This window comes from Oncorhynchus mykiss, chromosome 11, assembly GCF_013265735.2.
Source record: "Oncorhynchus mykiss isolate Arlee chromosome 11, USDA_OmykA_1.1, whole genome shotgun sequence".
In the NCBI taxonomy this organism is placed as follows: Eukaryota; Metazoa; Chordata; class Actinopteri; order Salmoniformes; family Salmonidae; genus Oncorhynchus; species Oncorhynchus mykiss.
In genome coordinates, this window is record NC_048575.1 from 11,929,688 (window position 1) to 11,950,867 (window position 21,180).

A 21,180-nucleotide genomic window follows, 5' to 3' on the forward strand; every position below is an offset into this window, starting at 1 on the left:
GTAATGCGCGTGCAAGCAGTTGCTCCAAGTGCACTGAAGCACTGAAGACTCATGCTGCCAAAAGAATGCCTGACAGCTTGAAAGATGTTTTGGACACTACAGTGAAAATTATTCACTTTGTTAAAGCAAGGCCCCTGAACTCTCGTGTATTTTCTGCACTATGCAATGATATGGGCAGCAACCATGTAACGCTTTTACAACATATAGAAGTGTGTTGGTTATCAAGGGGCAAAGTATTGACATGTTTATTTATTTTTTTGAGATGAGCTTCAAGTTCTTTTTACTGACCATCATTTTCACTTGTCTGACCGCTTGCACGATGACGAGTTTCTCACAAGGCTGTCCTATCTGGGTGATATTTTTTCTCGCCTAAATGATCTGAATCTAGAATTACAAGGACTCTCCGCGACTATATCAATGTGCAGGACAAAATTGAGGCCATGATTTGGGTGGCAGGTAGCCGAAAGGTTGCTGGATCGAATCCCAGAGCTGACAAGGTAAAAATCTGCCGTTCTGAACAAGGCAGTTAACGCACGGTTCCCCGGTAGGCTGTCATTGTAAATAAGAATTTGTTCTTAACTGACTTGCCTAGTTAAAAATAAAGGTTACTTTTTAAAAAATGATTGAGAAGTTGGAGCTCCTCTCTGTCTGGACAACATATATGTCTTTCAATCATTGTATGATTGTTGTGTGCAAATGAACTCAAGCTTACGGACAATGTCAAATGTGATATAACGAAGCACCTGAGTTAGTTGGGTGCTCAATTACGCAGGTACTTTCCCAAAATGGATGACACAAACAACTGGATTCGTTATCCCTTTCATGCCCTGCCTCCAGTCCACTTACCGATAGCTGAACAAGAGAGCCTCATCGAAATTGCAACAAACGGTTCTGTGAAAATTGTATTTAATCAGAAGCCACTGCCAGATTTCTGGATTGGGCAGCTCTCAGAGTATCCTGCCTTGGCAAATTGCGCCATTAAGACACTAATGCCCTTTGCAACCACATACTTATATCTAAGATGGTTAAATAAAGAATGTATTGATTATTATTATTTGTGCCCTGGTCCTAAAAGAGCACTTTGTTACTTCCCATGAGCCGGGTTGTGACAAAAACTCACACTCATTCTTATGTTTAATAAACGCATTGTATAGTGTGTGTGTTGGCAGGCTTACAATGATGGCAAAAACAACATTTGAGAGTGTGCTGACCCTGGTGCTAGAGGGGGTACACTGCTGGAGGTTGAATGTTTGAAGGGGTACGGGACTATAAAAAAGTTTGCGAACCACTGTACTACGCGATATATAAAAAAAAGCTGTGTTAGACAGGATTACCTACACATACTGACCAGCTCAAATAGACAGAAGTGTTGCAGACCAATCCGAACTCATCCTTCGGCATGTCCAAGTTTGCTATAAGACACATGGAAGTTCACGTTCCAGAAGGTGTTTCTGCCAAAAAAATATGTTCAAATGGCTCTCCTGTGAAGTAATGACATGCGACATACACCTAGTTTCCTGAAACGAGCCACCTATAGTCAAATAAAATTGAGTAAACTGAAGGACTGTGGCTTTCTATAGGTCGTTGTCCTCTGATGAGACCTGCTCCAGTGGAGGAAGAGCTCATCTCTCTCATGTACAAACACTAATCTAATAGAAGACATCAAGGCAACTTCCTTCCCAATGACATTGATGAGGACATACAGGGAGTTGACTGCCTGGCTAATGTCGACATTTCCGCCACTGTCTGTCACTTGGCTTGGCTATTCTACGTTTCTCCCATACCACGGGTGTGTGTCCTGCCAGTGGTTGAGTGTGTCATGTACATTCACTCAGTTCCCACAGAGACATATGTCGATGTTGTCCGGGCATTTAGACATTTCAGACCAGGGTCAGACCAGGGTCAGATTAGGACCCTCCTTCACATCTTTACTACTAGGGTACATTTCCATAGTCTACAGTGTCTTTGGGTGACCCCAATCCCCTTGATTTCAGGCCCCCCAGATAGCAAATGAACACCTCATAAGCCCATAGCCACGGGAAGTAGGGGTGCAGCACCCCTTGAAAAATCTGAATTGACCAAATAAACCATGATTTTGTTGGCAGGAATGACAGGAAATTAGATTTAAAGTTGCAAAAATTATATCTCAGCCTCATAGCAAAATGTGTAGAATAGGAGGAAATTAGCTCAGGGATTCTTGAAAGTTAGGACCAGTGGCGACCCGTCATTCAGGATGCAGAGCCCCACATGTAAATTAATATTTTAAATATGTCACATATCAGTTTGAAAACAATGTAAAAAAAAAAATAATAATAATAAAAATAAATAACAAATAATACAAATATATAAAAGATATAAAACAAACCCCTGGGTGGCAGGTAGCCTAGTGGTTAGAGTATTGGACTAGTAACCGCAAGGTTGCAAAATCAAATCCCCGAGCTGACAAGGTTGTTCTGCCCCTGAACAAGACAGTTAACCTGCTGTTCCTAGGCTGTCATTGTTTCAACCTAGCTCAGTGCTTTCTGTGGTGGTAGGGCAGCCAGCGGAAAATAAAGAGCATTGGGGTTGATAATGTTCTCTAGTTGCACATCCGATCTGAAGATTACTGACGTCATGATTCAACCTAGTTTTTTTTCAGTTGTTTCCAGTTGTCTTGACAGCACCATAAATCCAGAGAATGTCAGACTTTGATGACAAAGTTTGATGACAAAATTTGCCCACAAGAAGGACTGCCACGCCACGCCACCTTCCTGTTCAAGTGAGCACAGCACAGTAAGGTGAGTCCAAAAATGTATTGTATGCCGCTGCATAAATTATGTAATATGCCAGGGAGATATGTATACTGTAGCTAAGAAAGTAATACTAAGTGTATGCTTTTAGTAACCCTAATAATTTGGTCCCTTTCCCCCTCATGACTTAGCCTACTGTTCTGACTTGGTGGTGTACATGTAGCCTAAAGCCTGTTTTAGAGAAATGTCATCATCGAATATTGTAAGAGCTTTCATGGTCTGCTTATATGACCCCTTTACTTGGTGTACAGGAAGAATACTGTAAGAACGGCCCATGTTCTGAATTCTATTGCTGTACATTTCAAAAGTGCTGAACAAATAGTTATGTTGACTATGTCCGTCTTAGCTCGCTCATTAATGTCTTAATCGAACTTACTCATTGCCTCTTATCCACTCATCGTTCCCTTATGCCATAGTTTGTACATCTCAAATGTCAGTAGAAACCACATTTCTTTCATCAAGTCAGCCATATCAGCTATGTTTTTTAAAAGGCAGTAAGTGAGGCTGAGTGAACTGTTTCGCTGCGAGATAAGGCTCCGCTGACAGCCAGGTGTAGCAGTGGTAAGGATTCACTACATGATTCACTACATAAAGCTCTGCTGTTGGGACAGCTTTATGTAGGCCCCAGGGGTGGAAAGAGTACTGTAAAATCCTATTCAAGTAGACATACTGTTACTTTAATGAAATTGTAATCAAGTGGAAGTTAAAGTACTTGAGTAAAAGTCAAAAGTAGCACATTTTAAAAGTACTCAGAGTAAAAGTTATTAAGTTACATCTAAAATAATGTTCTATTGAAATATTTGATGGTTCTTTTTATTTTCCTTTTACAAGAATGGAAGTTCTTGGAAGGTGTGACAATTGAATGCAGCTTCACAAACAAATCAATATATATAAAAAAAATCTATATTTTCTATATTCTATATTTCTGTATATGTAATATTGTTTACATGTAATGCTTGACAGACTAAATGTTTCATAAAACACCATAAAACAACCAACAAGATAAGATCCAGCACAGCTGACTTTAACCCTTGTGTAGTCTCAACATTCTGTATACTCCCCTTGTCCTAACGATAAAAAAGTATCCACCTTCACTAAACCCCTAAAATAAAGCAGCTTAATTGAATTTTAAACCTCAAATCTATTTGGCATGAAGAAACAACCTGTTGTTCATCACAACCTTTGTGAATATCTGTGTTTTCCCTCTTCACAATGAAGAAAGACTGCATTTAATCAATAGAGACACTACTTGTTTTTATTACAACACACCTGTCATAATTGTTTTCTTTACTAAATTTTATTGAAGAGAAACAATAACAGTCTTGAAAGTTTTTGGCAACATAGTGATATATTCTTATAAACTGTACAATGAGGAATGCAACTACAAAATACTAGTCTTCTCCCATTTTTTTTAACCATTGCCCCCACCCACAAGGTGTATAAACAACAACAATAAATAAGAATAAAATAAGATAATAGATACAAAACAAAAATGTGAAGAACATAAATCAATCAACTCTAATTAGCACATGTAGGACAGTATGTAAGTGTGTGTGCATGGACTTTGCAGATGTATTTCTCACAGCAGCACATAGTATTTGTTTAAAGGTCCTTTTTGGGGGGGGGGGGGGGGAAATTGGCATCTCCTCCTCTTGCCTGTCCCAGCTGCAGCCTCAGGTGGATCATGACAAGATTCAGACCCCTGAACAGCTTTCACAAGCGCTGCAGAGGCTGCTGTGCGGGGGAGGCGTTCCCTTCTTTGAATGTGTGGGGTTACAAGTGCCTTTCCCAGCTGCTCCAGGAACACCCTCCTCTTGTTCTGCTTATCAGGCATCCAGGTAGAGTTGATCTTGTTCCATATCACGAAGGCATTGTATGAGGACACATCAATGATGTTATGGAAGATGACCAGGGGCCAGCAGGCAGTCATCCTCCTGCAGCTGTAAGTTCCAATAACCTAGTCCAGGTTGTCCACACCTACTTTGTTGTGGTTGTAGTCCAGGATGATGGCTGGCAAACTGTCCTCATGATCACTGATCTCAGCTGTTTTGTGCAGTGTGCTCAGGAGGACCACATTCTATTTCGCAACAAAGCATCCTTTACTCATGCTGCCAAACATACCCTCGGAAAACTGACCATCCTACCGATCCTCGACTTCGGCGATGTCATTTACAAAATAGCCTCCAATGCCCTACTCAATAAAATGGATGCAATCTATCACAGTGCCATCCGTTTTGTCACCAAAGCCCATATAATACCCACCACTGCGACCTGTACGCTCTCATTGGCTGGCCCTCGCTTCATACTCGTCGCCGAACCCACTGGCTCCAGGTCATCTACAAGACCCTGCTAGGTAAAGTCCCCCCTGATCTCAGCTCACTGGTCACCATAGCAGCACCCACCTGTAGCATGCGCTCCAGCATTTATATCTCTCTGGTCACCCCCAAAACCAATTCTTCCTTTGGCCGCCTCTCCTTCCAGTTCTCTGCTGCCAATGACTGCAACGAACTACAAAAATCTCTGAAACTGGAAACACTTAACTCCCTCACTAGCTTTAAGCACCAGCTGTGAGAGCAGCTCACAGATTACTGCACCTGTACATAGCCCATCTATAATTTAGCCCAAACAACTACCTCGTCCTCTGCTGTATTTATTTATTTATTACGCTCAATTGCGCCCCATTATTTCTATCTCTACTTTGCACATTCTTCCACTGCAAATCTACCATTCCAGTGTTTTACTTGCTATATTGTATTTACAGTGCCTTGCGAAAGTATTCGGCCCCCTTGAACTTTGCGACCTTTTGCCACATTTCAGGCTTCATACATAAAGATATAAAACTGTTTTTTTTTGTGAAGAATCAACAACAAGTGGGACACAATCATGAAGTGGAACGACATTTATTGGATATTTCAAACTTTTTTAACAAATCAAAAACTGAAAAATTGGGCGTGCAAAATTATTCAGCCCCTTTACTTTCAATGCAGCAAACTCTCTCCAGAAGTTCAGTGAGGATCTCTGAATGATCCAATGTTGACCTAAATGACTAATGATGATAAATACAATCCACCTGTGTGTAATCAAGTCTGCGTATATATATGCATGTATAAATGCACCTGCACTGTGATAGTCTCAGAGGTTAAAAGCGCAGAGAGCATCATGAAGAACAAGGAACACACCAGGCAGGTCCGAGATACTGTTGTGAAGAAGTTTAAAGCCGGATTTGGATACAAAAAGATTTCCCAAGCTTTAAACATCCCAAGGAGCACTGTGCAAGCGAAAATATTGAAATGGAAGGAGTATCAGACCACTGCAAATCTACCAAGACCTGGCCGTCCCTCTAAGCTTTCAGCTCATACAAGGAAAAGACTGATCAGAGATGCAGCCAAGAGGCCCATGATCACTCTGGATGAACTGCAGAGATCTACAGCTGAGGTGGGAGACTCTGTCCATAGGACAACAATCAGTCGTATATTGCACAAATCTGGCCTTTATGGAAGAGTGGCAAGAAGAAAGCCATTTCTTAAAGATATCCTTAAAAAGTGTCGTTTAAAGTTTGCCACAACGCACCTTGGAGACACACCAAACATGTGGAAGAAGGTGCTCTGTTCAGATGAAACCAAAATTGAACTTTTTTGGCAACAATGCAAAACGTTATGTTTGGCGTAAAAGCAACACAGTTGAACACACCATCCCCACTGTCAAACATGGTGGTGGCAGCATCATGGTTTGGGCCTGCTTTTCTTCAACAGGGACAGGGAAGATGGTTAAAATTGATGGGAAGATGGATGGAGCCAAATACAGGACCATTCTGGAAGAAAACCTGATGGAGTCTGCAAAAGACCTGAGACTGGGACGGAGATTTGTCTTCCAACAAGACAATGATCCAAAACATAAAGCAAAATCTACAATGGAATGGTTCAAAAATAAACATATCCAGGTGTTAGAATGGCCAAGTCAAAGTCCAGACCTGAATCCAATCGAGAATCTGTGGAAAGAACTGAAAACTGCTGTTCACAAATGCTCTCCATCCAACCTCACTGAGCTCGAGTTGTTTTGCAAGGAGGAATGGGAAAAAATGTCAGTATCTCGATGTGCAAAACTGATAGAGACATACCCCAAGCGACTTACAGCTGTAATCGCAGCAAAAGGTGGCGCTACAAAGTATTAACTTAAGGGGTCTGAATAATTTTGCACGCCCAGTTTTTAAGTTCTTGATTTGTTAAAAAAGTTTGAAATATCCAATAAATGTTGTTCCACTTCATGATTGTGTCCCACTTGTTGTTGATTCTTCACAAAAAATACAGTTTTATTTCTTTATGTTTGAAGCCTGAAATGTGGCAAAAGGTCGCAAAGTTCAAGGGGGCCGAATACTTTCGCAAGGCACTGTACTTCGCCACCATGACCTTTTTTGCCTTTACCTCCCTTATCTCACCTCATAGACTTATTTTTCTACTGTATTATTGACTGTATGTTTGTTTTACCCCATGAGTAACTCTGTGTTGTTGTATGTGTCGAACTGCTTTGCTTTAGCTTGGCCAGGTCGCAAATGTAAATGAGAACTTGTTCTCAACTTGCCTACCTGGTTCTTCTCCTTGGTTCTTCTCCGGGCCGCCACTGGTCTGCTTCCCTGTGTAGACTTGCTTCTTCCAAGCGTAGCTGGATTGTGCGTCACAGACCACCCATATCTTGATGCCATACTTTGCTGACTTGCTGGGCATATACTTTAGGAAAGGACAACCTTTTTACGAAAGAGATTACTATCAGTAATTAGTATCACTGTCACAGAAAACAATTACATAAATCAATGATATTACAGCAATACATAATAAAATTAACTATGAAAATCACATTTCAGAATTGAAACTAAAAATGTACCTCTGAATTGAATGTACCTCCACTGTTACTTCAGGCCCAGGGTTGAAGAAGACGCTCCACCACTTCTCCCAGACCTCTCTTACCGCCATTTTGACCGCCAGGCCGCCAGTTCTCTCACACGTCTTGCAGGTCTTGACTCACGGTTATAAAATTCTTGAGAAAGTGTGAAAGACTTTCAATGGCATCATGGCACGAAAAATTGCCCTTCCACTCTCTACATCCCAGAGACTACATGTAGCATCACCTTGGGACTTACAGTTGAAGTCGGAAGTTTACATACACCTTAGCCAACTACATTTAAACTCAGTTTTTCACAATTTCTGACATTTAATCCTGGTGAAAATTCCCTGTCTTAGGTCAGTTAGGATCACCACTTTATTTTAAGAAGTGAAATATCAGAATAATACTAGAGAGAATGTTTATTTCAGCTTTTATTTCTTTCATCACATTCCCAGTGGGTTAGAAGGTTACATACACTCAATTAGTATTTGGTAGCATTGCCTTTAAATTGTTTAACTTGGGTCAAACGTTTTGTGCAGCCTTCCACAAGCTTCCCACAATAAGTTGGGTGAATTTGACCCATTCCTCCTGACAGAGCTGGTGTAACTGAGTCAGGTTTGTAGGCCTCCTTGCTTGCACACGCTTTTGCAGTTCTGCCCATAAATGTTCTATGTGATTGAGGTCAGGGCTGTGTGATGGCCACTCAAATACCTTGACTTTGTTGTTCCTAAAGTCAGTTTGCCACAACTTTGGAAGTATGCTTTGGGTCATTGTCCATTTGGAAGAAACATTTCCTGACTGATATCCACGTAATTTTCCTTCCTCATGGTGCCATCTACTTTGTTAAGTGAACCAGTCCCTCCTGTAGAAAAGCACCCCCACAACATGATGCTGCCACCCCCATGCTTCATGGTTGGGATAGTGTTCTTCAGATTGCAAGCATCCCCCTTTATCCTCCAAACATAACAATGGTTTTATGGCCAAACAGTTCTATTTTTGATTCATCCGATCAGAGGACATTTCTCGAAAAAGTACAATCTTTGTCCCCATGTGCAGTTGCAAACCGCAGTCTGGCTTTTTGATGGCGGTAATGGTGCAGTGGCTTCTTCCTTGCTGATCGGCCTTTCAGGTTATGTCAATATCGGGCTAGTTTTACTGTGGATATAGATACTTTTGTACCTACCTGTTTCCTCCAGCATGTTCACAAGGTCCTTTGCTGTTGTTCTGGGATTGATTTGCACTTTTCACACCAAAGTACGTTCATCTCTAGGAGACTGCATGCGTCTCCTTCCTAAGATGTATGACAGCTGCGTGGTCACATGGTGTTTATACTTGTGTACTATTGTTTGTACAGATGAACATTGTACCTTCAGGCATTTGGAAATTGCTCCCAAGGATGAACCAGACTTGTGGAAGTCTACAATATTGTTTCTGAGGTCTTGGCTGATTTCTTTTGATGTAGATGTCCTAACCGACTTGCCAAAACTATAGTTTGTTAACAATACATTTGTGGAGTGGTTGAAAAACGAGTTTTAATGACTCCAACCTAAGTGTATGTAAACTTCTGACTTCAACTATATACACACCCGCTAAGATTAACATCCCTATGTAGGCACGCAGGTCAATCTCATCCATTCTTTACCAGTTGTCTCCATATTTACGGAAACCCTCCAGATTTGTCATCTCAAGGATGATTTTTTTCGGTGGCTGGTGTGATGAACATGTAGAATGTTGAGGTGATGTCCTGGGCATGGGCAACTGACTGCATGTCTTGTGGGCCCTGGGGTCATCCTTATGACATTTTGTGCTACCATCCTGCCCTTGTTGTCATATGGTGACAAGGACCATGTTCTTTTTCTGTTCTTTGACAAAAATGTCTCTCTTTCAGCTTGGGGGATTTCTTCATCTGAAGATGATGCATCGTGCTCTGGGTTGTATTCTTCCCCATCTTCTTCTTCAGATACCTCCTCCTATTCTAAATCATTGTTCTCTTTTTCCTCCTGGACATCTGAAAAAATCAGATCTACGACCTCATGGCTTCAGCAAAGAGAGAATTGGGGGGACTGTTATCTGAAGCCCCTTTATAGCCTCTGACTGCATTCCCCATTAGTAAACATGACTGCATTCCCATCTTGAAAACATTAGTAATGCTTTCAAGAAATTTTTATTTTGTCTGAAAATGTGTTAATTTTGTCTGAAATGTTGTTTACTTTGTCTGTGAACTTGAGTCATGTGTGGGGTCGTGGAGGGGTCATGGAGGGAAGATGCTGCACATGCACAATAAAGTTTTAGTTTAGTCTAAGTTCAATCAGTAGCACACACAATCTCAATCTCTCATTGTGTCTGTGTGTGTGTGTCTTTGTGGTTTTTGTCGTTTGTCAATTATTTTATAACTGCCGGGTCAAAAATGACCCTAAGACAATCTTTGTACCCTGGTGGTGTACAGCTTTCATTGAAATATGATGTTGGTGATGTTTTACTTTTTGTAATGTTGGGGTCACTCTAGGAAAAGTAATCAAATTTCAAGTTGAAAAAATATCATTTAGGGGGTTTTCTCTGCTGTTAAACATAGTGGTGGGTCATTTTTGACCCTTAAGACAACACAATCTTCAACTTCACATACACAAATGTTCAAAGGGCATATGTTTTGTGGAACTACCTATTGAACACTTAACTCACTTCACTTCTCTCTGAATTTGCCATTCAGTTTCAGTAGGAGCAGATTTTCTAAGTTAATTGAGGCTCTCCTGGCTTGATTTGCATGAAGTGTAATCCAGCACAGCTAAAAAAAGACGCTCACCGGTGGCAGATGCAGCCAGGCCCGTGTTGAGTTTGATGGACAATTTCTTTAAGTACGGAAACAAATTAAGTAAATCCATTTTGTCCGATGGACTAGCAAGATACTCATCCAGCTCCCCTGTACCTTCTGACCGTTCAGTTGTCAGTGATGAGAAGAAATCCTCTTCATCAGATGAATGCTGCCTTAGATGCTCAGTCTCGTCCTGTGTGATTGTGTCAAGATGATTCTTCAGGTACAGCAAACTCTGTTGTATGTGGCTGACAACACAATCATAGTATTGGCATTGCAATAGCTCTAACACAGACTTCCACACTTGTTATTCTCAGATACTGAGATTGGTTTGAGTTGTTCAAATACATTCAGACCTAACAAATTCTCTAATGTTGAGGTGAGTCCATGTCTGGCTGTACCCAAACATAGTTATATGCAAAGGTTACTGTCCGGCACCTGTAATGCAACTTAAATAATGAAAAAATGAAAAACATAACAAAAAACAATTTAAAGAAAAGACCAAATGATATCATCCTATGGACAATGAGGTTAAAACCTTTTGGAGTAAAGAAATCATACCGGCTGTGATGACATCAGCTTTGTCCAAAACGTCTTGAACTTCGGCAGAAGGAATGCAGCAGCAATAAGCGGTGGCTCCTCCATCATTTCTCCAAAGCGCTTTTGGAGACCGTTCTGAATGGCTCTGATAAGTGGTAGGCACATTTGGCAAGATGCTTCCAGCCTTTGAAGTTTTGTTTTTAGTAAGAAGATCACTGGCAGCAGCCACCCCATATTCCTGTTGGTCTCAGACTGTTGAATATTCAAAGCTGAGACCAACGGCTTCATCACTTTGCAGTACTCTTTCAAGAAGGACATTTCTGCCGGGCTCAGCCTGAAAGATAAGGTAAGGTAAATGTAATACCTCTTAGAATTCTAACATTTCATGGACAATAAATATTACTGTAATAGGAAAACATTTTTATTGATTCAAAGAATTGCTACTCACATTTTCACTTTTAATTCGTCATACACATTTCTTATGGCATCCTCCCCCTTCTCTTGTATGATACGTGTGATCCACTCCACAGCCAGGTAAGTGGAGTTCCAACGTGTTTGATTTGGACGGATCAACTGCAGTTTGCACTCATTCTCTACAACTTCAGCAGCTAAGGTTGACCTCCCCGTTGTCCGCTAGCGGGACACCAGCTGACAACATCCAGGGAAATTGGAGGGCACGCAATTCAAATAAATAATTGTAATATTAAACATTCATGAACATTCATGAACATCTTATATCATTTGAAAGCTTAAATTATTGTTATTCTAACTGCGTTGTCAGATTTCAAATAGGCTTTACGGCGAAAGCATACCATGCGATTGTCTGAGGACAGCGCCCGACATCAACATATTTCTCAACCAGCACAGGCTTCATAAAATCACAAATAGCGATTAAATAAATCACTTACTTTTGAAGATCTTCCTCTGTTTGCAGTTTCAAGGGTCCCAGCTACAACTTGAATGGTCGTTTGGTTAGATAAAATCCTTCTTTACATCCCAAAAAGTCTGGTTAGTTGACGCCATCGATATCAGTAATCCACTCGTTCCACATGCAGACAAAGGAGTCCAAAAAGCTACCACTAAACTGTGTCCAAACAGGTAAAACAACTTTTCTGTTTAATCCCCAGGTACTCTAAAATGTAAATAAACTATAATATTTCATATAGCGCAAAAAAAAAAAAAATTCCAGTTGATTTTCTTCTGTTTTTCGCCTGCCATATCAATTCTGTTATAGTGTCAGACATTATTTTAATAGTTTTAGAAACTTCAAAGTGTTTTTACCAAACATGATTTTTGGCTATTATTCGAAACTCAGTGATCCAACCAGATATAGCTAGGTAATAAGCAAGCAAAAAAAGACAATGCACATACCTAACAATCCCAGGTCTCAAAATTCATTCATTTCACTTTTTAGCTATCTCCAACAACATACATTATGGGGATGGCTAGCTACTAGCCACCATAATGTCAATGCGGTAGTAGCCCGCACTACAGCTTATAGTTCCTTCAGCTGTGTAAAAGACATTGGACAGGGTTAGCTTCTAACTAGCTAGCAACAGGATGTGCTAGCTAATGTTAGCATTATGCTACAGATTAAATGCAACTGGCTAGTAGCAACACTTTTTTAGCTCCATAGTCTACACGACAAACGCCATTGATGGTGATGAAATATATGTATAATTTTACTTTTCATACCATTACATGTTTGACGCAGAGTTTTTGTAGTCAGCCACCTCCACCATCTTAGGTAAGTAGAGCTTACATTCCATCATTACACTGTCTCCTCTTCTCTGCTTGAAGCTGAAGTGTTCTTTGAGATGCTGCCAGGGATCGCCTTCCACATGGTCTTCAGAAGACCCAGCCTCTGGCTCTGTCTCTGTGTGTGTCTGAGTAGGTTCAGGAGACAATACAACTCATTAGGCTCCATTTATTTTTCAAGTTGATTAGGAAACTTGTTTTTTTTCATGGCACCTTTTTTTTACTGTTAGAAAATCATGCTACCGATCATCATTTGGTTTGCATACAGCTGTGATTGGGCCATTTTGGTGTGATGCGTGAAATTAAATTGTATTGGTCATGTTACTTGTCACTGACAAACAAGTGGACAGTTCTAGCTGCTACAAAAGGTGCAAACTTTATGTGCTTGCCATGATGATGTGTATCCTTTTTCTAGATTGTACTCTGTAACAGATGGTTTTGAAAAGATACCTAATTCAGGTGAAAATTCAGGAAACTAGACCCTATCCCTAAGTTATTTAAGTACTTTACTTCATTCAAAATGTACTTAAGTAAAAGTACAGCCTTTGAAAAATACTCAAAAAAGTACAAGTACACAGAAAGGCTACTCAATTAGAGGAACGTGAGTCATTGTAATTCGTTACTTCCACCCCTGGTAGGCCCTAACACTTTGTGGGCACCGTTTGTCTCTGTCATAGTGCAATTAGTATATTGTTCAGCGTTGTGTTGTATGCATGTGCTGGCATGTATTAACAATATTTAAATGCTAAAATTGCCACTGGCTAGGACTATACTTGTCTGACAGGGAAACTTAGTTTTTTAGCTTAAAATGTAAATTATGGGCAAAGGAAAAATATTTGTTTTAGGAATTTTCTAAATACTTTCAATATTGTTAATTTTCATGTCGGCTTTATGCTTGGAAATGCACTTGTCTGGAGCAAAGTATCCCAAATTTAAACTCTCCAAAAAAGTGTTTTACATTTGAAAAAACTGCCAATAATGAATGCCACTAGCACAGTCAGTGTAGTCAGCTCAGTTGACAGACCGTGCCTGTGCCTCGATCTAGGTTGGACAAAACTAAACATGGCGGTGTTCGTCTTAGCAATCTCACTGGAATTAAAGACCACCTTCATTCCTGTCATTATTGAAAGAGATTGTGATATCTCACATCTCAAAATAGGGCTACTTAATGTTAGATCCCTCACTTCCAAGGCAGTTAAAGTCAATGAACTAATCACTGATCATAATCTTGATGTGATTGGCCTGAATGAAACATGGCTTCAGCCTGATGAATTTATTGTGTTAAATGAGGCCTCTCCTACTGGTTACACTAGCGACCATATCCCCTGCGCATCCTTCGAAGGCACAGGTGTTGAAAACATTTCCGATACCAAATTTCAATTTACAACCATTTTTGTTTTTGTTTTTGTCTCTTGAGCTTCTTATCATGAAGCTTCTCATGAAATCTATGCAGCCTACAAATCCAGGAGGCCTACAGGCCGTATACAGCGTTCCTCACTAAGTTCCCTGAATTCCTATCGGATCTAGTAGTCATGGCAGATAATATTCACATTTTTGGTGACTTTAATATTCACATGGAAAAATAATAAATATTGTGGATCTCAATGTTTTTCCTCATAATCCTGGACTATCGGACCACCATTTTATTACATTTGCAATCGCAACAAATAATCTGCTCAGACCCCAACCAAGGATCATCAAAGTCGCGCTATAAATTCTTGGGACAACGCAAAGATTCCTAGATACCCTTCCAGACTCCCTCCACCTACCCAAGGACGTCAGAGTACAACAATCGGTTATCCACCTAACTGAGGAACTTAATTTAACCTTGCGTAACACTCTAGATGCAGTCGCACCCATAAAAACAAAAAACATTTGTCATATGAAACTAGCTTCCTTGTATATAGAAAATACATAAGCTCTGAAGCAAGCTTCCAGAAAATTAGAATGGAAATGGCGCTACACCAAACTGGAAGTCTTCCGACTATCGAAGAGCCCTCACTGCTGCTCGTTCATCCTTATTTTCTAACTTAACCCTCCTGTGTTCGTTTCATGTTAATTTATTCTGTGTTCCTGGTCCAAAATGACAGCCCCATTATAGCTGATTATAAATCCATAATAATACATATATTATCACCTAATGTTGTGTTAAATCTTTTTTATCACCTTAAGTTCTTGTGGACATTACAAGTTTTTAACTTCTATTTGCTATTTACGGCCTGTAGGCCTCATTGACCTGAGCTCATTAAACTCGTTTTTGAGTTTAAAAAAAAGCATCATGTGTTTTGTTTTTGTTTTGAAACCATTTCACATTTTTAAATAGTGGCAGGATTTTATGTCATCAACTCGGGATATGGTGTATCTCATTGGTGCTGGGTTCATCCTGATAACATTTTCAGCTGACAGCCGATCTCTCCTCTCAGGTGGGGATGAAGACCAGGACAAATTCCCATTCTTTGACCGGAATGTAACAACAACCTCAGCAGGGCCCTCTTCCTCATCACTGGATTGTTCCACATCGGTTGTCTCTTGTTCTGTGTTGTGTTCAACACTTCCTCCTCTAATGCATCTTCACTGTCAGTTTCCTGGCCTCTCTCCTTCTCACCAGTGTCATGATCAAAGATATGATCAAGAGCCTCATATACAGTATATCGTTTGGTCATTGTGCTGCCACAGAATGAATTGTGAGCCAGGCCTCAAAAAAGCTTTATATACCAGAGCTGCGAGAAAAGTTCTATATATTATTGAAACAATGTTGCAATTGTTTGTGAGAATGCCAAAAGGTGTGGTTCCCGTGGGGGGAAGATTCTATTGGGGAAAGGTTCATGTGGGGGTAGCCTAGAAGGGGAGTGAGGTGTGTGTGTGTGTGTGTGTGTGTGTGTGTGTGTGTGTGTGTGTGTGTGTGTGTGTGTGTGTGTGTGTGTGTGTGTGTGTGTGTGTGTGTGTGTGTGCTCAAACACATATGTATGTGGGGGTCTGGGAGAGGAAGTGTGTCCATCTGATGAATGGGCATGTGCCTGAACTCAATTTTATACACTAATTGCAGTCTCACCCATTCATTTCTAATGACCGGTCATTTTTGACCGGGAACACCACAAGTTAAATAAAACACTCAAAATGTATTTTGTGTGTTCAGACGCCCTGTGTGGACAAAGTCATGGAACCTTATGACAATCAGATTCAATTAAGTACATTTTTCAGAAAGAAAAACGGAACAATTCGACCGGAACACAGCAGGAGGGTTAATTGAGGAGAATAAGAACAATCCTAAAATTATTTTTGATACTGTCGCAACGCTAACTAAAAAGCAGCATTCCCCAAGAGAGGATGGCTTTCACTTCAGCAGTGATAAATTCATTAACTTCTTTAATGAAAAGATCATGATCATTACAAAGAAAATTACAGACTCCTCTTTGAATCTGCGTATTTCTCCAAAGCTCAGTTGTCCTGAGTCTACACAACACTGTCAGGACCTGGAATCAAGAGAGACACTTACGTTTTTTAATATTATATCTCCTGACACATTGATAAAAATAGTCATGGCCTCTAAACCTTTAAGCTGCATACTGGACCCTATTCCAACTAAACTACTGAAAGAGCTGCTTCCTGTGCTTGGCCCTCCTATGTTGACCATAATAGACAGCTCCCTATCCACCGGATGTGTAGCAAACTCACTAAAAGTGGAAGTAATAAAGCCTCTCTTGAAACAGCTAAACATTGACCCAGAAAATGTAAAAAAACTATCAGCCTATATCAAATCTCCCATTCCTCTCAAAAAAAATTGAAAAGCTGTTGCGCAGCAACTCACTGCCTCCCTGAAGACTAACAATGAATACGAAACGCTTCAGTCTGGTTTTAGACCCCATCATAGCACTGAGACTGCACTCGTGAAGGTGGTACATTTTAATGGCGTCAGACCAAGGCTCTGCATCTGTCCTCGTGCTCCTAGACCTTAGTGCTGCTTTTGATACCATCAATCACCACATTCTTTTGGAGAGATTGGAAACTCAAATTGGTCTACACGGAGAAGTTCTGACCTGGTTTAGATCTTATCTGTCCAGAAAAATATCAGTTTGTCTCTGTGGATGGTTTGTCCTCTGACAAATCAACTGTACATTTCGATGTTCCTCAAGGTTCCGTTTTAGGACCTCTATTGTTTTCACTATATATTTTACCTCTTGCTGATGTCATTCGGGAAACATAATGTTAACTTTCACTGCTATGCTATGCAGACAATACACAGCTGTACATTTCGATGAAACACGGTGAAGCCCCAAAATTGCCCTCCTTGGAAGCCTGTGTTTCAAACATAAGGTAGTGGATGGCGGCGAATGTTTTACTTTTAAACTTGGACAAAACAGAGATGCTAGTTCCAGGTCCTAATAAACAAAGAGATCTTCTGTTTGATCTGACAATTAATCTTGATGGTTGTAGGGTCATCTCAAATAAAACTGTGAATGACCTCTGTGTTACTCTGGACCCTGATCTCTCTTTTGACGAACATATCAAGACTGCTGCAAGGACAGCTTTTTTCCATCTACGTCACATTGCCAAATAAACTTTAGTTGGTGCTAAACACAGCTTCTAGATTCTTGACTAGAACCCCAAAAATTGATCATATTACTTCAGGGTTAGCCTCTTCCTGTTAAGGAAAGGGGTGATTTTAAGGATTTACTGCTAACCTACAATCATTACATGGGCTTGCTCCTACCTATCTTTCCGATTTTGCCCTGCCATACATACCTACATGTATGCTACGGTCACAAGATGTAGGCCTCCTAATTGTCCCTAGAATTTCTAATCAAACAGCTGGAGGAAGGGCTTTCTCCTATAGAACTAAATTTTTATGGAATGGTCTGCCTATCCATGTGAGAGACGCAGACGGTCTCGACCTTTAGGTCTTTATTGAAGACTCATCTCTTCAGTAGGTCTTATGATTGAGTGTAGTCTGGCCCAGGGGTGTGAAGGTGAACGGAAAGGCACTGGAGCGACGAACCACCCTTGCTGTCTCTGCCTGGCCGGTTCCCCTCGCTCCACTGGGATTCTCTGCCTCTAACCCTATTACGGGGGCTGGCTTACTAGTGCGGAGTCACTGGCTTACTAGTGCTCTTCCATGCCATCCCTAGGAGGGATATGTCACTTGAGTGGATTGCGTCTCTGACATGATCTTCCTGTCTGGGTTGGTGCACCCTTTGGGTTCGTACCGTGGGGGAGATCTTTGTAGGCTATTCTCGGCCTTGTCTCAGGGTAGTAAGTTGGTAGTTGAAGATATCCCTCTAGTGGTGTGGGGGCTGTGCTTTGGCAAAGTGGGGTTATAGTCCGGGGGTATAGTCGGACGGGGCCACAGTGTCTCCTGACCCCTCCTGTCTCAGTCTCCAGTAATTATGCTGCAATAGTTTGTGTCGGGGGGCTTGGGTCAGTCTGTTATATCTGGAGTATCTCTCCTGTCTTATCCGGTGTCCTGTGTGAATTTAAGTATGCTAGCTCTAATTCTCTCTCTCTCTCTCGCTTTCTCTCGCTTTCTCTTCTCTTTATGGGCATGAGCCCCAGGACCATGCCTCAGAACTACCTGGCCTGATGACTTCTTGCTGTCCCCAGTCCACCTGGTCGTGCTGCTGCTCCAGTTTCAACGGTTCTGCCTGAGGCTATGGAACCCTGACCTGTTCACCGGACATGCTACCTTGTCCTGGACGTACTGTTTTCGACTCTCTCTCTCTCTACCACACCTGCTGTCTCTAACTCTGAATGGTTGGCTATGAAAAGCCCATTGACATTTACTCCTGAGGTGCTGACCTGTTGCACCCTTTACAACCACTGTGATAATTATTATTTGACCCAGTTGGTCATCTATGAACGTTTGAACATCTTGGCCATGTTCTGTTATAATCTCCACCCGGCACAGCCAGAAGAGGACTGGCCACCCCTCAGAGCCTGGTTCCTCTCTAGGTTTCTTCCTAGGTTCCTGCCTTTCTAGGGAGTTTTTCCCAGTCACTGTGCTTCTACATCTGCATTGCTTGCTGTTTGGGGTTTTAGGCTGGTTTTCTGTACAGCACTTTGTGACATTGGCGGATGTAAAAAGGGCTTTATAAATACATTTGATTGATTGATACAAGCAAAAAATATACACACATACACAATAGATATACTCTTGGGGCACACACGAGAGCATGCACATAAGCTCACACACATATTTGGACACACACAATCACACAATTAAAGCTCAGGCTGTGTGCCATAAGACTTAGGGCTGAATTCAGTCAAACCTACCATGGAAATGTTTCTGCCATGTCTTGCAGTGTAAAATCACTGCTCTTCCACATGTACTCTGAAAACCATAAGCATTGGCGTGTGAACAAAATCAACTGCTTTTTTTCTTCTTTTTACAGTAACGACAGATGTGCATTCTTATCCTCAGAGAACCTCAGCGTCATCCTCTGGCATGACATTAGATGATAACCGTTTTAGGATTTTTCTGACAACAGGAAAAACATATATACTGTACACTGAACAAAAATATAAACACAGTAAAGTGGTGGTCCCATGTTTCATGAGCTGATCTTGTCTCAGAAATGTTCCACACGCACAAAAAGCTTATTTCTCTCAAATTTGTTTCCATCGCTGTTAGTGAGCATTTCTCCTTTGCCAAGAGAATCCATCCACCTGACAGGTGTGGCATGTCAAGAAGCTGATTAAACAGCATGATCATTACACAGATGCATCTTGTGCTGGGGACAATAAAATGCCACTCTAAAATGTGCAGTTTTGTCACACAAAACAATGCCACAGATGTCTAAAAATGTGTAGGGAGCATGCAATTGCCATGCTGACTGCAGGAATGTCCACCAGAGCTGTTGCCAGAGAATCTTATGTTAATTTCTCTAACATAAGCCGCCTCCAACGTTGTTTTAGAGAATTTGGCAGTACGTCCAACCTGCCTCACAATCGCAGACCATGTGTAACCACGGCAGCCCGGGACCTCCAGATCTGACTTCTTCACCTGTGGGATTGTCTAAACTCAGCCACCCGGACAGCTTAGGAAGCTGATGAGCATTTTTGTCTGTAATAAAGACCTATTGTGGGGAAAAACTCATTCTAATTGGCTGGGCCTGGCTCCCAGTGGGTGGACCTGGCTCCCAAGTGGGTTGGCCTATGCCCTCCCAGGCCCACCCATTGCTGCGCCCCTGCCCACTCATGAAATCCATAGATTAAGGCCTAGTGAATTTATTTCAATTGACTGATTTTTTTGTGTGAACTGTAGCTCAGTAAAATAATTTAAATTGTTGCATGTTGCGTTTTATGTTTTTGTTCAGTATATTTATAAGCTACAGCATAAATACTGCTTTCAATTCGATTGGATTGAGCCCTAAAACAGGTTTAGGGTCCATTTTGAATGTCTCCTTCTTGTTGCACATAGCAATATGCACAGTACAATGCAAATAGGCTTAAAGTAATTTCCTCTACTGTATTTAACATCTATACCTTTAATGTGAGTTTTTTTTCAGCAGTTTCTGTATTGTTGGCCCTACCTCATGATTTGATTATTTTAGCTTGCCTAATTATGTCCCCTTCAATCTGTGTTTGAAAATAAATGAATTACCAATTTACTGTTGCCAGAATGAACCCAACTGAATCCAAATTACATTATCTCTTTTCAGGGTTGTTGGGACCATCTGCATTCTAACCCTGGTGTGGTTTCTGCTTCAATAGCCAATCTTCCTTGTGTGACCATCCACTGGGCAAAAACTGGTTGAATCAACGTTGTTTCCACGTCATTTGAACCCCACTGAATCAATGTGGAAAACTCATTTTCAAAAAGTCCTCAAAACGTAAGCACATTTCTTTTTTTTTACCCAACTTTTAACCTAAATCCAATGAAATTGTGATTTTTTTGTTGTTGAATTCACATTGAATTTCAACATCTCACGGCACAATACTTCTCTCCCCTATTTGACCTAGGTAGTTTATGTGCATGTATTGATATGTAGGCTACGTGTACCTTTAAAAAAAAGTTCTGTCCTTGAAAAAAAGGTTGTTCTTGTCTATTAATGTTCTGTATTATGTCATGTTTCATGTTGTGTGTGGACCCCAGGAAGAGTAGCTGCTGCTTTTGCAATATCTATTGGGGATCTTACTAAAATACCCAAAATACCAAATACCACTTGAGTTCATGTTCTGAGCTACTGTAGCATGATGCTGCATTCCTTCTTCATGCCAAGTCCCAACGTCTTCTTCATGCTGCGGCATCACACTACAATCTATCGCATTCTTCTCAATATAATGTCACTCTCATTTGGCAAAATAAAGACTGCTTGCATAATACTGTACCACATGCCAGACCTGCATTCAAAGTATCTGTTTTCTTTCAAATCCCTGGATTGGGGGTGAGTTTACCCGTTTGGGACTATC